The sequence below is a fragment of the Amblyomma mixtum genome, chromosome 3 (genome assembly GCF_055824585.1).
Source record: "Amblyomma mixtum isolate Tamu chromosome 3, ASM5582458v1, whole genome shotgun sequence".
Classification (NCBI taxonomy): domain Eukaryota; kingdom Metazoa; phylum Arthropoda; class Arachnida; order Ixodida; family Ixodidae; genus Amblyomma; species Amblyomma mixtum.
Genome location: NC_143014.1, coordinates 407,665,114 through 407,682,021, shown reverse-complemented (window position 1 = coordinate 407,682,021; position 16,908 = coordinate 407,665,114). Strand labels below are relative to the sequence as shown.

Below are 16,908 nucleotides of genomic sequence, written 5' to 3'. Positions count from 1 at the left end.
TCGCCAATACTTCTGGTTTTCTATGTTGTATGCCTCATAGTTCACTGTTCTTAATGGTGCCTTTCTGACTGTTTTCTTCGATTCTGCCGCTGCGCTTATGGAAAACGTGCCACTCTCAGTCGCAGTTCGCAACCCTATCTACGGTGTCGAATAGTGCCAAAGATTATGTGTCCGCCTACAAGCGCTCGACGCTTGTGCGGGCTCAGATATTACCTGAACTTCACGCGGAGCACCATTGTATTGTACTTTACAGTAATATATTCTATTGCTGTAGACTGGCCCGCTTTTAGAGACTAAATCGCTGCTGGATAACCTGATCATTTCGCACGAATCACCCTGGGCAACGACTGCTAGCACGCAAGCCGGGAAGGCGGGCTGCGTTCGAAACGGGATAGTTCTCTGACGGCGTACTGTGCCGTGTCTTCTAGCATCCTTGATGAAAAAGCCGCTAAATGACGCAGGCAACACTCAACTTATTTTCTGATGCTTCATGAGGTTCATCACTGGTTTCCTGAAAATTTCTGCTAATTTTGGAGGCGTCGGGTTACGGAACAATGTAGTTACCGGCCGTAAAGCTCGTGGTGACAAAAAGAAGGAACCGAAGGCACAAAAAAATAGACAGGACGCAGAACTGAATACCTGGGAACTATATTACTACGCAGAATGCAACTTACGCACTTGTAAAATAGCGCATAAAAAAGCAACTTAGAATAAAGGGATATATTCTGGCAGTACCGATACGTCCCTAGTCTAAATGATAAGCGATTTCATTGCACTCAGGCTGATCAGTGGAATGGTGACGCACGAAGAACCCGTCTAATGCGTGAAAAAAAATGGAAAAAAGAGTTTCATGAATCTCAAGTACGCTGTGACCGCAGCAACAACGAACGATTAGCGCACGCTGAAATATTTCCGCATACCCACAGCATATCACCATGAATTGCACGTGTCAGCAAGCTCTTGCAGAAGGTCGTCCTATTGGCATGCAGTTCTTTCGAAGGAAGACCCGCCGCAAGAAGCCCGAACTTTAGAAACAACCTTGTTCTTGAAGATGACTAGTCAGCCTCAAATAACATTGAACCCACCGGAATACGAATACTGGTGGTTCAAGGGAGCATAAAAATACGACCCTAATAAGAGTTAACACCACATCGAAGCTGTCCTGAAAAGAATGCACCACGAAACGGGGACGAGGAACGGATAGCGCGATACTTTCACACCCGCATTTTTTGCCGCGCACTGAGTGATGAAGATGTAAGATATACGATGTGAAGACGTCAGGCTTACACAGGCCATAGGCTCGGCTATTATGAAGATCCGACTATAAATTGGAAGATTTACGCAAGGGTTCAGGCCGCATCTACTTCGGTGCATTTTGTCACTGATATCGCACATCGTCTCGACGAATCCTGCGGAACCTAATTTCGCATCTCGTACTTTGTACCTTCTGGACCACCTCCCAGGATACCGTTCGCTGGCGTCACGTTAAACCAGGTATGTAGCCTAAGGATGTCCGAAACATACTGCAAGATGTACACTATTTTGGATACGCGGCGAGAACCGCAATCAACGAAAGCGCCACCACGTCATCGGGAAGTCCCGTTTTGCTGCAAGTGTACATAATGCATTGGATCAGGAATAACTATGCTTTTGAATGCGTGGCGTGGGAAAAGCGCCCTGTTGGCCAGCATGGGCACGGTCTGCCAAGGGTCAATGACACGACCGAAGGGTGAGCGACTTGCCTGATTTTAAATGACGACAGCATGCTACAAAGCTGGCGCAAAGAGTTGTCAGGGTCACCGCTCTCGACAAAACGAGCTGCGTGACTGACACTATTGCGGCGATCAGAAGCGTGAGATATTCCGACACCGTTAGAAAACCAAGTCCCTCCTTCCCAGCGTTCCGGGGTTAATTCGGAGCGACTGATCGTGCGTCATCTCATTCTCGAGGAAAAAGTTCGAAGCTCTCAGATTGCTTCGCTTCTTCGTCGATTTATCAGTCTCATTGAAACAAAGGGCATTAGGAAAAGCTGGCTGCGATGCGCTGCAGCCTCTGCACAGAAGAACCATTACGGCGCCAGAGTCGTGCAATTTCTCCTGGTGATAAAGGCTGCCCCTGCGCCGTTACTTCAACCGACCACCCGGGACATCGACGATCGGAATCACCTTCTCATTTCCTACAGCTTCGTTATCGACGCACTTGGGCGGCTCGCTTGCGAGCAAAGTGAAAAACAAAAACGAGAACAACGAACTGTGTAGCAACCAGTATGCGAGACAGAAATTGCGAATGCCTCTTTCAAGGGCGCAGCCGCCCATGGCAACACTGCTAGGCGCCTTAGTGTACGACGTATATCTCGACGCCAGATCGAGCTCATTAGATTGGGTCACGAGAGATGCCGATTTTTGTGCATTTGAGTTGCACGTATCACAGCCAGGAGTCCGCATTGCGCGATATTTCCCCCTTATCCTCACGACACGACGACCAGTACTTTTTTTTTAGAGATCATTATTCGGTGCACTCCGCTGTCGGTGGGTTATATCAGTGCGTACCCCCCCCCCCCCCCCTTTCCTAAGCCTGTGTCGACTGCAAGCACTCCCACGAAACCCTCCGCCTTGGCCTCACCTCTTTTTGTCGCCTTGTGCGAGGTCTCAGTGTATTAGAGAACGCTTTCACAAGTGGCCGCTGGTGCAGGCAGGCCGACTAGAAAGGAAAAGCGGCACGCGAGCCTTGCGCTCAGGGCGGTGTTTGCGTGCTAACAGCTGTCTCCTAGTCGAACTAAGAAAGCGTGAATGGTAAAGTCAAAGTCAATGCAGCGTTGCTCGGAGCGTTCTTTGCCATTAGTATGCCTCATTGATAACGGCGGAATGTAGCCGAAGTTCAACACGCAGAACAATGTTCGTGTTGTTTAGCTGATAGCGGGGACAATGGATGTGTACACGACGGATGCTCAAAGGGCAGAAAAACGGAACTTCGCATACTATGTACTTGTTTCTTCGTCTCTTGTAGTACGTCACTACGGCTCGGAATTAGTCGGGGATGATGAGAGTTGTGTGTAAAAACTGTGAGAACAGGAATAACTCTCAGGACGTTGAATTTTGTACATTCCTGAATTTCGAAACGAATATGGCAAGACGAGCAATGTGCGGGCTGTTGTGCTGATACGGGGACAATGGATGCGGACGATGGACGCTGAAATGGCACAAAAATAGAAGTTAACGGACAATTTGCTTGTTTTTTCATGCCGTTAAATACGTGAGTACGGCTATGAGTTGGTCGTGGCCGACGACTGACTGACTGGAAAACTTTTTGTTGAAAATATGCACAGGGAGCGATTGGAACGGTCTTTAAGGGGCCGTTCCTTACAAACGCTAGGTGGGCCGCTCATTACAAGAGCCCATTGGCTGGAGCTGCTACTCGGGCGCGCACAACCAGTGCCTTTTGGCTCGCCAGGTCAGAGCAGCCAAGTAGGGCCGCCTTTCAGTCCTCCCGGGTAGGGTTGGGGATAGGGGGAATGTGCGGGGTTGATTGGCATGCCAACACCATGTGATAAATGTCCGAAGACTTCCCTACAGTGCGGGCACTCCCCTCTGTACGCACGGGCGAAATGTTTGATGACTGCCGGGCACAGCAGTGTTTTAGTATAAAGGGGAAGGAGTAAGCGTTCCTCCGCCTTCGTAAGGCCCTTGCAGGGCTTAGGAAAGATTGCATGGCCAGATTAGTAATATTGTATGAATTCCTTGAAGGCAAAAACCGGATTGTGGTCGGAGTCCGCATTGAGGGGAGGCAAGAGCGATGCCCGGAGAGCGAGCGCGCGGGCAGTGGCGTCGGCCGCTTCGTTGCCCTCGAGACCCGTGTGCGCGGGAGTCCATACTATTCTACGGTATGCAGGAGCGCCAAGATAATTGCTATGCTGAAGTATTCGGTATGCCAAATATGGAATAAAACCCCTTTCGATGTTCCTGCAGGCCACTCGCGAGTCGGTAATGATGACCCGCGAGTCCTGATCGGCGGCGGCGAGCGCGATTGCCACCTCTTCCGCATTAGTAATGTCTTGTGCGTTGAACGTAAGGCTGTTCAATGCGGTATTTTGATGGACGACTGCAGCCGTGTACCAACCCCTCTGGTGGGAGCCGGTGGCGTCCACGTAGAATACTCCGTGTTTGTTTCCACAGTAGAGTGCCAAGACTCCCGCCCGCGTGAGGCGCCGGCCACTATGGTCGTCTGGTGACATGTTGGCCGGAAGAGGGTGTACGTGCAGGGCGTATCTACAGATTTTGGGAATGCGCACGCGCCCTTCCGTCAGTGTTGGGTGTTGGATGTGAAGTCGGGAAAACAGGCGGCGACCCGACGGCGTCATTGAGAGACTTGTGCAGTGGTTTTTCAAGTGTGCTTCTCGGAACTCCACGAAGGTGTTGACCATCCCCGGACACAGGAGGCGCTGGTTGGACGTGGTGACCGGGAGGTCGAGAGCACGCTTGTAAATCTTACGGAGAACCACCTCAAGTGCTTTCTCGTCACATTTGCGAAGGTGGAGGTCAGGAGTCGACCACAAGACTCGACTGGTTATGAATACGTGCGCCATGCCTCAAGTTATCTTTTGCACCGTAACCTCCTGCGGTTATTGGGAACCCGGCGGATCATGCGGGCTACCTGGTTCCCCACCTTGCGAAATTTGGCCACTGTTGTGTCTACACGGCGGCGTTTATTGATAAAGAGACCCAGTGCTCTGATCTTAGCGTGTTCTGGGACGGGACCACTCGCTAGGGACAGTTCGATTTTGGTAGTGCACTTCGGCAAGGGTAGAATGTGCGCAAATTCCGATTTGGTCGGGGAGCATTCAAGGCCGCAGCGGCGGGCGTAAGCGTCCACTATCTCCGCCGCTTGCTGCAGGTTGGCTTCAATGTCTCCTACCGATCCGTGCTCAGCCCAGATGGTGATGTCGTCGGCATATAGCGCGTGCTGTATGCCTTCGACACTTTCCAGCTGAGCGGGAAGTTTCATCATTGCCAAATTGAATAGTAAGGGTGAGAGGACCGCGCCCTGCTGGGTACCTCTCGCACCTAATGGGTAGGGGCCGTGTTCTTCATCTTGTATTCGTACATATGATTGCCGGACGGAGAGAAATTGCCTAATGTACTGAAACGTGTTGTGTCTACAGTTGGTTTGGGAGAGGTGCGTCAAAATTATGTCGTGTGTTATATTGTCGAAAGCCCCCTTCAAATCAAGGGCGAGTATACCTTGTCATTAAGGGGGTAATCGGCGTGATTCAGAATTTCGCGGTCTAATTGTAGCACGACATCCTGCGCGGACCGGTGCCTGCGGAACCCGTGCATAGTGTCTGCGAATACATTTTGGTTTTCCAAAAACTCGGACAGCCTGTCTCGCACCATAGTCTCCATCAGCTTTCCCGCACAAGACGTGAGGGAGATGTGGCGGAGGTTGTCCGTGCTTATGGTTTTGCCGGCTTTAGAGATGAAGGTGACCAGGGCGGTCTTCCGTTCGATTGGGAAGGGTGCCTCACCTAGTCAGATTGAGTTTATGTATGCGAGGAGCGCCTTGTAGGCCGGGTCGGGAAGGTTGGCAACTAATTTCACAGTTATTTCGTCTCTTCCCGGCGCCGTTCCTCGTTTCATTTTACTCAAGGCCGCCTTCAGGTCGTGGAACCGGTACGGTTGATCCAGTTCTGCGTTCTCGGAACCTGCATACGGGTACGCTGGCCCTCAGGGGTCCTGTTGGATGCAGAGATATTCATCGCGTAGTTTTCATGCTAATTTTGAGGTATCTCAGCTGAAGCTATGGATAGCCCGTTGGAGATGTTTTTGTGTCCCGGCTCTGGTTTTAGTCGGATCGATCAAGGCGCGAAAGAGACGCCAAGTGCTCCGGCTAGACATATGTCTAGCGGCCGTGTTGCAGCGGCCCACCCAATTCTTGTCGGCGAGCTGGGCCGCGTACTCAGGCGCTCCCTAGGTGAGCTCGGCGATGCGAATTTCGAGCTTCCGATTATGGTTTTAGCGGTGCCATCTGCGGACGAGGCTATGCCGCGCCTCCCAGAGGTGCAGGAGGTGGTTATCCACCTCCGGCGTGACATCTGATAGTTGAATTTGAGTTTCTACCGAACGAAGATGTGTAACGAATTCTTGTTGAATAGGGGCCGAATTAGTGTAGGTTTGCCGGAAATTTTTTCCAGTCGGGCAGGCGGTCTTGGGCGTGGGCGCTTGCCAGTGGTTTGGTTCTGACGCCGGTGTTGAGTATGCAGTGGTCACTGCCGTTGGTTTCCTCGGTTTTGGCCCATTCTTCGTGTCTTATGTTTTTGGTGAAGGTAAGATCCGGACACCTGTCCCGAGTCACGGAGTCGCCCACCCGCGTCGGATGTGTAGGTTCGGTGTGAAGGGTCAGGCCCAGCGTGGACGCAAGTTCCGCTAGCTTGCGGCCGCGCTTCTCTTCAAGCACGTATCCCCAGAGTGTGCTATGATCGTTGAAGTCGCCCACGGTCGCTAGGGGGTCCCTGCCCGCAGCCTTCAGGGCGCGACTCAAGAGGGCTGGGAAAGTTACACTCTTTTTTCTTGGGAGAAGATTAGATGTTAAGTATATGTAAGGGTGCGTTTTTTTTTCTTAAGCGGAAGAAGAGTGACTATCACGTAGGAATATGTAGTATTGAGGTCCAATTCACGCAAGATGGCTGTATAATGTTTGTGCACGCAAATACACGAAGAGAGGTCCTGCTGGAACGTAACATAATTTGTAAGGGTTGCGCCGCTCCCTGTCTCCTGGAGGGCAACTACCGCAGGAAGTGAATCGAATGTTGATAGGATAAGCCGGAGGTTCGCCCGCTTGGCGCGGGAACGGAATTCCCGGCAGTTCCACTGGGTAATTTCGATGGGGGTGGCCGAATCGGTATGAGGAGAGCGCCTAGTTTGAGGCCTGTCCGCCATAGTCAGTTAAGTGAGAGGGCGATTGTAGGGACGCTGCTCCGGAGCCAGCACTCGCGGTGAGGGGGCCATCCTCTATTCCGGAGAGCGAGCAGCTGTCGTGTTCTAAAATTTCCATGGCGCGACGCGACATTTTGGGATAGCGGCCAGACACGTCTTTGGTTAGAGTGCCGACTCGTCGGACGCCACGCGAAGATTGTGCGATGTGCTGGGCGACGATTGTGTGTACAATTTCAGTCATTTTGGCGATCGCAGAGGTGATTGCCGCCGAAATTTGACTTTCTGGAACATTGAAACAGGCGTCCATGCGGGACTCTAGACGGGCCTCAAGTGCAGCTTCCGCGTTCAGTGCTGCGTTCGGTGCTGCGGGCTCACTCTCCATTGCCTCGGTAGGAGGGGGAGAAGGAGAGTGATAAGCTGTTTTTATCGCGATTCTAGGAGCACAATTTTCTGGAGCAGCATCTCAATTTTGCCCTCAAGAGCTGCTATTTTGGTTTGCTCGGAACTGCATGCCGCAAGGGGGCAGGAGGGAGGGGAGGAGGAGTCAGCCTTGTCCGTACCGCTCACCTGCGATCCATGTTTCACGGCGTTGACCCAGGCCCTGGTCTGTACGCGTGGTGGCGCTGTCGACTGCTTTCCAGTGTCGCCGTGTGGTGGCAGCTGTGTCGACGGGCGCTTGCCGGCTCCTCCGGTGGGTGTCGCCGGCAGTTGCCCCGCTTTGTAACTCACCGGGGCGGCCAAGATGGCGGCTCTTCTTCTTGGCAGCTATTTTCTTTTTTTCGGGGACGGCCATCTTGTGCTTGCGGAATTTCGCCGCACACTCCCGTGAGTTTGTGGCGTGTGCACCGTCACAAACTGAGCACCGCGGCAAACTCGTGAGGGGCCCGCACCCCCTCCTGAAGCGAGGCTTGTTGCCCACAGAGACCGTCGGCTGCGTGTTGGGACAAGCATCCACTCGGTGGCCAACGGCCCCACACAGGCCCCAGGCCGGGATCGTCAGGTAGTAGTTTTGCACAGGGATAAGCATGTTCTCGTAGTGCACAAAACGCGGTTTCTCCCTCCCGACGAAGGTGATCCGAGCTTTGTTACAGGACCCGAATTATTTCCTAACCTCGGCGATGGTGTCTGCCCTCCACTGCACCTGCTGCAGAAGCGATTCAGTAGTGTCCGAGTTGCTGACGGTGATGACGCCGTGGCAGACATCGCGTCCGTCCTGTCGAAGGTGTCTGCGCAGTGGAATCGTCCTATGCTCGGTGTTAATGGAGATGTCCCATAGGAGCCGATCATCCACCGCCGGGTGCGGGGTGCGAATCACAACGAGGTTTTTTCACGGGGTGGCAGAACCGCAACAGACCTTGCTACCTCGGGCCCGAGGTAGACCGTAATGGCGGCGCTGTAGCGATTCTCTGAAAAAGGCATGGTGCAGCGACATATGTTTGCGTGGCTTGAGCACGGCCACGAAGTCGTCTGGGCCCGGTCTTGGGAGTGGGCGAGGCTTCCAGTTGGGAATGGCCTTGCCTTTGCTTCCTGCAGCGCGCAAGCTAGGAGGTTGCGTCTGGCCAGCCGGTGTGCCGGAGGCCGGGGCAGCGATGGACGCCGCCAGTTTGGCTTGAGCGAGCGATCGGCGCGCGACCGCTTCGTTGCGGGATTGGTTCTGAAATTTCAGAACAGCTGCGGAGTTGTCGCCTTCTGACGTTAAAACGGTCGTCCAGATCATGCCGTCGGGGTCGTAAAACCTCACGAATGATGCAGGGGCAGCCATGTTATCTCGGGAGGCCGGTTCCACGCCGCCGCGCGTCGGCGTGGAACGCCGACGCCTTTAGGCCAAACTGCGTTGCCCGGGTGGTAGGGTGCAATTCGGTCTTAAAATCCGCAAACTTGGGCCCACCTGGCGAAATTTGGTATCCAAGTGGTCCAGATTGCTTGCTGCGTCGGAAGACGTCGTTCTTGTAGGGGTGAAAAAGATTGAGCCGTGGCTCCAGCCGAGAAACGACGGATCTGACACGCCCCACGACTTAGTCGGGCACGCGCTCGGGTGTCCCCCTGGCCGACGAGACTTGCGTGAAAAAAATATAAGGCATAGATATACTCTGATGACACTAGGTTTTGTGCATTCCAGAATATTAAGGCGAACGTGACAAGACTGAAAAATTTGGACCATTCGCACGGTTTCTTAAGCTTCATCTATTCCAGGAAGAGTCAGTAAGTTCAATTCTATCTGGACTGACTTTTATTTGATTAAGAGAATTGTGCACGTGCTTGGTGAAGTCGTCATTGCATGGATTTTTATGACGATAACGCGCTGATAAACACTACAATGGGTGTTAAGAATTTTTCAGCTGGAAAACAAAAACTTGCTCCCGAAAACTTACCGCAGATTCATGACTGAAATTTGTACACTTTTTTTTCTGAGCTGGGAACTCACGACCCATTTAAAATGAGCCAATTCGATACCTTTTCCAGCGCCCAAAAGCCCAAAAACATAAATTTTACAACCAGAAAGAAGTTTAAAGCCTGCTTAGTAAGGGGTACAAACGGAAAAATATGCGTTTACATATCACTCGTGATCATTCTGAAGCTTCTCTGAAAAGAGCAGCAAGTGTCTGGATTTTTAAGGTCTAATAAAAAGATGGGGACATAGTTTGGCTGGCATTTAACAAGCTACTCGTGAACAATGGTTTGCACGTGTGGGAGTCAAACTACAGCCGCTCTTTCTATGTTTCTGGCAGCAGCAATATTATAATGACAGAATTATTGGGTTCCTTCGACTCACGCTCTTCTTCCTTCAATATCATCACGTAAGGAGTGTTCTAATCAATTTATTTTCATCCTTTAAGCTGAAATAGGACGAGTAAATACTAAAAACCCTGCGCGTTCTCCCGCAATAGACTCATTTTAGGCTTCACTCGTAGCCCTGAGCATGGCAGCAGATTCCATTCGAGACAGTAGTGTTCTTTTGACGGAATCAAGCTTCCGTCTTTTCTGTTGCGACAGAAAATTTCTCAGACCAGGTGGTGCCTTTATCACTATTAAGAAAGAGTTTATTGTATCAATAACAGTCACTTATTTTGTATATGTGTGTTTGTTTCGGTGAAATGCGGTGCTACTATTATGACTGGTGCGTTTTACCAGCCACCTGACATGACCGATGGTTTTGCTCATGAATTTCATCTCATTCAAAGTGACGTATGTCTCTGTTTTTTTAATCTGTATTTCTCAATCTCGGCGAATGAATTTTTAGCATCAAATGGGACTTGCATTTTGTCGATACAAGTGATAGAGAAGCTCTACAGACCTGTATAGCTTTTTCACCGTGCCAAGAAATGTCCAAAGTGGCACGGTCCTTGGATAATTTTTCCAAGTTCCTCGACTTAATTCTTGACCAGTGGCCCTAAAGGCTGTTGCGACGTTTCGACCTTGCTGATCATGACATTATAAAGGGGCGCATGAACAAAATTCTCCAGTTAAACCTTTTGCTCTGTGCCACCCACAGATTGAGTCAATGGCGCTGAAAGACTTTTCGTAACCACTAATACGAGATGGAACACCCTTCATAGCGAGTATATAAGCATGAGCGCGTAAGTTTGAGGGAGATGACTGTATGGGTGTAGCTTATGTTTATGCTGTGTTGTAATGCTGCCTCCACGAACTTGCGGGGGGCTGGCAGAGAGGTTATTTGTTGTAAAGCTCATGATTCACGTCCTTGCACTTGCAGCCTGTGGAAGATCAAAAGCGTACCGTTGCAGTGCGTGCGAAATATGTTCAAGAAAGGCTAGAATGTACAGCGGATTGAACCTTCGACTGATTTTTATCCAAAGACATAATTTTACATCGTTCTCATAAGGTTTTCGTACCAGGTTCAGGCTGTTACCACTCAGCGTATGGAATGCAAGGACTCAATAGACATTTTATTTGCGCTCGGTAGGACGCATCTAGTAAGCTCAGTTGAGTCTCAGTTTCCACTCTGTATTGCGTTTCACTTTGAACACGGTGGCAGTTTGTTACGGTAACTCAGTAGAAAACCGCACTACCGGGGCAATTTATTATCAAAAGACTCTATCGAGCAGATTTAGTTAAATCTCAATTTAAACTCGTAAAGTATTTTTGTAAGGGATTGATTTTCTCATAAGTAGCTATAGAGATAAGCAACGACTCGAAACTTCATCCCTCGGAGTATGTCGGGAAGATGTAGTTGCGTTTTTTTGTTTAGCTAATGTTGGCCCAAAAGTGTGAAGTGTATTGTAACATTGCAATTTTTCTTAAGGGAAACCGCCCGAAAACGCTTTGCTAGTTTTCATGCAAGCTTAATTCCAAACGTGAACTTGCGTAAAATTCGCTGAAATAAAATACGTTCTACTAAAATAGTTTAATCGGCACCACAGCGATGGCGTAGTGCTTCGAGAATCAGCCTCGCATGCGGGAGGTGCGAGGTTCGATCCGCAGTGCCACCCGGTACCCACCGGTGATACAATGGGCACAAGCTTTCCCATGGCCTGGTGTTCGGCTTCTGTGATTTGAAATGCTTGGAAAATTGTCCTCTGCCCCACCTTGAGCAGCCGAAAACATCTTGTGCTTTGGCGCTGTTTGGCCATAGATTCTCTTGCGCCATAAAAATGCATCATTATCATCAGTTTAATCGGCACAGAGTAGCTACGGTTGCTGAATATGTCCATCGTATCACGGTGCAACCATGATTGCCTGGCAGACTCAATGCTTTCGGCCCAACACCACCAAAGGTAAATGCTGAACCACATCTTCATGGGCCGCCGCGGTGGCTCAGTGGTTATGGAGCTCGGCTTCTGACGCGAAAGACGCGGATTCGATCTCGGCCGCGACGGTTGAATTTTTTTGGAGAAGAAATTCTAGAGGCCCGTGTACTGTGCGATGTCAGTGCACGTTTAAGAACCCCAGGTGGTTGAAATTTCCGGAGCCCTCCACTACGGCGTCTCTCATAGCCTTAGTCGCTTTGGGACGTTAAACCCCATAAACCAAATGAAACGAAACATCTTCATGGCGTTCCCACGATGGATGAAATGTTTTTTAGGACACTCGCGTAGACAGCAGTGCCATTTTGGCCTCCAGACAATTTTAAGAAACTTAATGGCGAGTGTGACCATCCACTTCCTCTTTTTTTATTACGGCGAGCGGCGACTGAAAACACACCGCTATAATCACAAGACGGTGATAGCGGAGCGCAGCACCTTTTGGCATGCTTGCAACGATCTGGAAACTATCCACTAAGGTTGTACTTGAGGACAGCGACAATTATTTTAGTGATCTTGACCAGCTTCATTCGCCTCAAAATGCCTAGCAAATTTTATAGTTCGCTTAGCGCATTTTCATCTCGAAATAGGACGTGTTGGACTCACGAATATACATTTGAGGGCGTGATTAAAAACTTTCCCCCTTTCATCCGATGGAGAGCCTGTACAATACAACGCAACATTTCACTGCTTGCAAATATCGTTGCTGCTGGAAAATCTTGACCGCTTGATATTGGATCGTACCTGTTTTATCTTTCACTAAAAAGTGTTTGTCCCTCGTCATTTCACCTGTTTTCGTTCTAAGATAACCTTTTCCATCACGTCGCCGTGGCTTAGTGGTTGCGGCGCTCAGCTGCTGACCCGATAGATGCGGGATCGATCCCGGCCGCGGCGGCCGAATGCCGATGGAGGCGAAATTCTAGAGGCCCGTCTGCTGTGCGATGTCAGTGCACGTTAAAGAACCCCACGTGGTCGAAATTTCCGGCGCCCTTCACTACGGCGTCCCTCATAGCTTGAGTCGCTTTGGGGCGTTAAACCTTAATGAACTGGACCTTCAAAACGATACAATTGTTCTTGCTCCGTGAGAGGCAATGCGACTGATGCTCACATGTTGCTAACAAAAACAAGTATTCACCATTTTGCAGACTATGTTTCTGCGCTGCAGGATAATTCCTTTAAAAACCAGAAGTACCATTCCTGGACGACTGTTTTTCAAAGTCACATTTCTTAAAAACAGATCCTTAAAAGTAATTCCTTTTGTCTATGTAGATCCGCTGTCCAAAGGAAGCTGTGTTTTATTATAAGTTGTGACCCCCACTTAGGATGTCCTCGAACGATCCAGGTATACTCTCTGAATAAATAATAAAATTCTCATTATCTACAACACCTAAAGCCCTGTCGTCTGCCTCGCAGGTTCATTTGTACTAGCTTCAGATCTGCTCTTCCCCTTTCAATAGCCTTTCAGGTCTGCAGGTTAATCTCATTGGTGGAGGGGCATTAGGAAAGCTCCTTTACGCTGCAGATAAGAGTACAAAGTTACTGAAGAAGAACAGGTTTGCCTTCAAGGCGTCAAGCAAAGCGATTTTTCTATTTGGTGCTCTGTCTGCCCCTACCCTGGTGCTCTTTCACTCTGACAGTAGAGAGCATCTAATCTCAAAGATTGCGCAGTAAACACATAAAGAATCCATGAAAAGGTAGATTTTCTTTCGTTCATTTAAATTCTTGCGATGAACAGTATAGCATCAGTTAACCGAGCTCTTCGGCGAGTTTATTGCATTCTCGATACATAGCAGTGACAGCGACGATACAAGAGCTGGTCGCACTAAATCAACGCATAACGAAGAAAGCATCGGGCGAACAACAGGAAAGGTGCTTGCTTGACGATGCACACTTTCGTTAGAAGACAGCTGTTACGTGTAAAGATAGGCATGCCACAATGTCTTTGCAGACGATGAGACGCACTTTGAGGAACCTGAACTGTCTTTTTTTTTAAACCATACAAAGGAGGAGGCTTGGTGGCGTTACCAAAAGGTATTTCCTACGAGAAAGCCCTTCAAGCCATGCAGAAGAACTTACCGCTTATAAAACATTGTGAAACAATTTCCAAACAAAACATTACTGACTTCTACGAAGATATTGGACATGACAGGATGTTTAAGCTTTTTTACAACTGTAAAAATGTTTGTTATAATTGTAAAGGCAATGCGTTCAAAGTGCTGTTTAGTGCAGAGAAGCATGGGTAGAATTTCGGACTAAAGCAAGTGAAAATGCCAATTGGCAGTAGCATGTAACTCAGTTTCTGGAAAGATCTTTGAAACGACTTACCATTACTGACCCTCTCTCCATGAAGGACTCTAAGGCGGAAATTTATTTTCTAAAGGCCAACCGCAACTCTGGATTCGGCTTTGTGCTGATGCAGCAGATCTGTTTTATTCCATACCTCAACCGCAGCTTTTCACATCACTGAAACTGTGGATTGAAAACAGTGCCATTTCCAGAATTCAGATGACAATTTTTAACGCGTTCAGAATTTTATCTCAGAGGTACTTTTATCGCTTTTAAAAGCCAGCGCTATTTACAAAAGAAAGGAATATACACTGGGACCTGCGTAGCACTCAATTTAAGAGAATTTTTTCAGCCAGAATGGAACAAATTTTGGCCTCAGGAACCCTTTTGGCCTCAAAAGGGTTCCAATACGCTGAAGATTTCTTTTATTATCGTTTTGGACAAACAGAGCCGTTTACACTACTGCGCTATTGTGAATAGAACTTTAGAAGTTTTTTACAAGCATGGAAAGGAACCGACTTTCACTTTTGAAACACCGAGGAAGAATGACCTTAAATTTTTACATTTACATGTCAAGTTTTGTGAAGACCGTGGGTGTCAGGAGTACACCCCTCGTGTTCAAAAACAACTCTTGTGTTAAGATTCGGCGCTTTAAAAACTAATAAGGAAAAACATAATTAACTTGCGCCTCGAATGCTTTCGGGAAACCGTGCATTTATGAAACACAGGCCATTTTTGATAATCAACTGGCAAGAATATCAGCTTCAGGCTATTCTTTGTGGGTCGTGACGGCTGTGGCCGAAACCTCCCTGAAAAAAGTGAAGACACACGCAACGAATCTGAATACGATCGACGCAGAATGAAAGGACCTTGCGACCGGAAGTTGCTGCCTATTTGCACCAAGTATCGCACAACATGAAGAAAGTTGCGAGCATGTTTGGTGTACGGCTTGTTTTTTTCTGGCGTGGTTAAGCTCACTGGACTATGCCCTAGTATCTCCGGTAAGCAGACCAGAAAAAATGAATGCGGAAAAAACATACCAGGCACTATGTGCAATGTGTATTCTTTTTTAGATTGTCTTGAACAATGTGGTCCACGTGTGTGCGTGTTTTAAAATACTTTATTTATCCTGTTGTCTTCCCTATTTATCTGAGCTCATGTTTGTTTATGCTGTGTGATATTTTTCACTGTGTTATGTAATACGATTGCTTTATTGTTTTTCTTTAACCCCCTATGTAATGCCTGTAAAGGGCCTTTGGGGTATTTGAATAAAAAAAAAAAGGAGTGATGTGTGAAATATCACTACCGTGCGGAAGACCGTATGTCGGCCAAACTGGCCGATGTGCCAACGACCGATTGAGGAATGAGATTTGCACTCAGTTCAAATCTTAGTTCAAGTTAATTGTTAAAATACGCATACTTCAAACCAATTTAATTCAGCTTTACAGGGCCTCCAAGAAGTGTGCGCCGCATTTGGACAATTAAAAGGTCTAGGCAAAAGAGTTCAACTCCTCAAAAGTGTATCATATAAGGAAAAGTGGCAATAACTCTGTAGGCGATGCGTCAGTATTCTTATACACACCAGAATTCAACGTTTTATCTGAAACAAAGTGTTGCCTACAGTGTATGTCGGCTGTGTGTTTGCCTTTGGCATGTGTCTTTTTTTTTCAGTATTTCTGTGTGCGCATAGGCGATGCAGGCTTTATATTCATCATGAGTTGTTGCAATAAAACAGTTGTAAGTGCAGCGTTCGTCCTTGTGCGTGATTTTTTCCTTTTGTGAATGTGTTTTCTTTTGTGCTGTTGTTCTGTCTCGAAAACAGTATAGCCTCGCTTACACATATACATTACGGGTTCAAATTCACGTTTAAGGGGCCTCTGAGAAGGGCTGTTATAAAGTTTAGGTATGCATGTGATGTTAAAGGACGCCGCTTCACGAATATCCTCTAGAAACAATTTTTTTTTATGCTATTTGCAGAAGGTTAGTTACCTCCAGTCAAAATTTGAATTTCAGCGTATTCGCGCCTTTCCCTCTCCCCTCGTCACTGTTTGCGCGCTGAAAGGTCGGCGCTCCTCAGCCCACCGCCGGAGGAGTAGCTTCCTGACTCGCCAGAGCTACGCTGCTTATTGACCGCGCACACAGCAACTGACATCTGAAAGAATCTAGCCAATAGTCATCCCTGAACTGGTATATGCAGAAGCGGTGCGACAGAGACGGGTGCGAGCATGAAAAAGTAGCCGGAAAAGGCTCGCCCTTTCGCGCGTGCTCTGCTCTGTGTAGAAATGTATTATTTGGCTCAAGTGTTTATGAAAACGCAAAGCAGTGATTGAGCCAGCTCATGTGCTCTGCTCGGAAGGTGTTTCAGAGCCCCTTTAATACAATCTGCTCACTACAACCTTTTCGTAATAAATTGACCCGTCATTCATTGAGGTTTTCTATTGAGGGACCATAACGAATTGGATACCACGATCAAACTGAAGCCCAATACAGAGTGGTAACAGAGACTAAGTTGAGCTTCCTCGATACATTCTATATGTTATGGAATTCGAATGAGTACTGAGTCCACTCACTATCCCCAGCGGTAACAGCCTACATCTTGATTCGAAAACATAACCAGAACGCTATAAAATTCTTTCTTTGGGAAAAAGATCAATAAAATATCCAGTCTGCCATGTAATTTAACATTTCTGAAATACTATGCGCACACCCCAATGATACGCTTTCAAGCTTCCACGAAACCAAAAACTTATGCGCAGGAAAACGGAGAGTTGAGCCAGCTGGTGCAACATACTTAAAAAAAAAACAAACAGCGCAACGAACGAAAGACAAGCGAGTAGGCGGGAAAAATGTTTTTCGCGTCTGCTCGCTTGTCCGACGTCCGTTGCGCTGGTTTTTAAAGTATGCGCAGCTTCCGCTGAACCAGCATTTTC

At 48.3% G+C, this 16,908-nt stretch overlaps 2 pseudogenes; both read right to left on the bottom strand.

Moving 5' to 3' along the window:
* Positions 1-3,384: 3,384 nt before the first annotated feature.
* Positions 3,385-5,004, bottom strand: LOC149357537 (uncharacterized; annotated as a pseudogene).
* Positions 5,005-6,909: 1,905 nt separating this feature from the next.
* Positions 6,910-8,691, bottom strand: LOC149357536 (uncharacterized; annotated as a pseudogene).
* Between the last annotated feature and the right edge of the window lie 8,217 nt (positions 8,692-16,908).